This window comes from Apium graveolens, chromosome 11 (assembly GCF_009905375.1).
Source record: "Apium graveolens cultivar Ventura chromosome 11, ASM990537v1, whole genome shotgun sequence".
NCBI lineage: Eukaryota > Viridiplantae > Streptophyta > Magnoliopsida > Apiales > Apiaceae > Apium > Apium graveolens.
Genome location: NC_133657.1, coordinates 5608569 through 5610650, shown reverse-complemented (window position 1 = coordinate 5610650; position 2082 = coordinate 5608569).

Below are 2082 nucleotides of genomic sequence, written 5' to 3'. Positions count from 1 at the left end.
AGATTTAGAGAAAGAACCTGAAATCATTCCAAGTTCATTTACCAATTTTGAAAAGGTAGCTTCACACAGTGGTTTTGTGAAGATATCTGCTACTTGTTGATCTGTGGGAACAAAATGCAATTCCACTGTACCTTCATCCACATGTTCCCTGATGAAATGGTACCTGATGCTGATGTGCTTTGTCATAGAGTGTTGAACTGGATTACCTGTCATAGCAATAGCACTTTGATTATCACAGTAAATAGGGATTTTGAAATATGTTAACCCATAATCCAGTAATTGATTCTTCATCCAGAGAATCTGTGCACAGCAGCTTCCTGCAGCAATATACTCTGCTTCTGCAGTTGATGTGGAAATTGACTTTTGTTTCTTGCTATACCAAGAAACCAATCTGCCTCCAAGAAATTGGCAGCTTCCACTTGTGCTTTTCCTGTCAATTTTGCAACCTGCAAAATCTGCATCTGAGTAACCTATTAATTTAAAATCTGATTCTCTAGGATACCATAATCCTAGATCAGCTGTTCCTTTAAGATACTTAAAGATTCTTTTTACAGCTGTTAAGTGAGGTTCTCTTGGATCTGCTTGAAATCTTGCACAAAGACAGGTAGCAAACATGATATCTGGTCTACTAGCAGTTAGATAGAGAAGTGAGCCAATCATACCTCTGTAATCAGTAATATCTACTGAATTACCAGTATCCTTATCCAGTTTTGTTGCAGTGGCCATGGGAGTGGATGCACTTGAACAGTCTTGCATTCCAAATTTTTTCAGCAAGTTTCTGGTGTACTTAGATTGACAAATAAAAGTTCCTTCTTCACTCTGCTTGACTTGAAGGCCCAGAAAATAACTAAGTTCTCCCATCATACTCATCTGATATCTTGACTGCATTAGATTGGCAAACTTTTTGCAAAGTTTGGCATTTGGAGACCCAAAAATGATATCATCAACATAAATCTGGATCAAAAGTAAGTCCTTGCCATGGTTGAGATAGAACAATGTTTTGTCAATAGTTCCTCTGTTGAATCCACTTTCCAGAAGAAACTGAGCTAAAGTCTCATACCATGCTCTAGGAGCTTGCTTAAGTCCATAAAGTGCTTTATCAAGCCTGTAGACATAATCTGGATGTTTGGAATCTACAAAGCCTGGAGGTTGTTCAACATATACTTCCTCTTCCAATTCTCCATTGAGAAAAGCACTTTTCACATCCATTTGAAAGACAGTAAACTTTTTGTGAGCAGCATAAGCCATGAATATCCTTATGGCTTCTAACCTAGCAACTTGAGCAAATGTTTCATCATAGTCAATTCCCTCCTGTTGAGAATATCCTTTTGCAACCAGCCTTGCCTTGTTCCTTACAATTATGCCATCACTGTCAGTTTTGTTTCTGAATACCCACTTTGTACCAACAACCGATCTATTCTTGGGTCTTGGCACTAAGGTCCAGACTTTGTTTCTTTCAAATTCATTCAACTCTTCCTGCATTGCTTGCACCCAATCAGCATCTTGAAGAGCTTCTTCCACTTTCTTTGGCTCAGACTGAGAGAGAAAAGAATTGTAAAGACATTCATTCGAAGTACCTGTTCTAGTTCTGACACCTGCCTCAGGATTTCCAATTATTAAATCAGGTGTATGTGATTTTGTCCACTTCCTTGCAGATGGAAGATTTTCTCTAGAACTGGATGCTCCCCCATAATTCATGCTGTCTTCGATTTCATTTTCTGATGCTCCCCCTGAAACTATGCTCTCTGAGTTGGATCCTTCAGTATTTAGATTTTCAGCACTGTCAGTACTTGGCTTATCAGAACTTGACGAATCAGAATTTGACGAGCCAGATGTATGTTCTGATGCTTCTTGAGATGTGATAAAATCTTGAGTATGCTCCCCCTGCAATGGTGCATCTTCCTTTGACGTAGTCACCACAGTTTCAATAACATCAGAGTTTAATCCATCAGAATTTACAGTATCAGGACTTAGACTGTCAGGACTTGAGGTATCAGAATATGAATCTTCATTTTCAAATCTCAGCTTATTATGATCAATGCAATCTTCAAGTCCAGTGATCTTCTTGTCATCAAAAGAGAC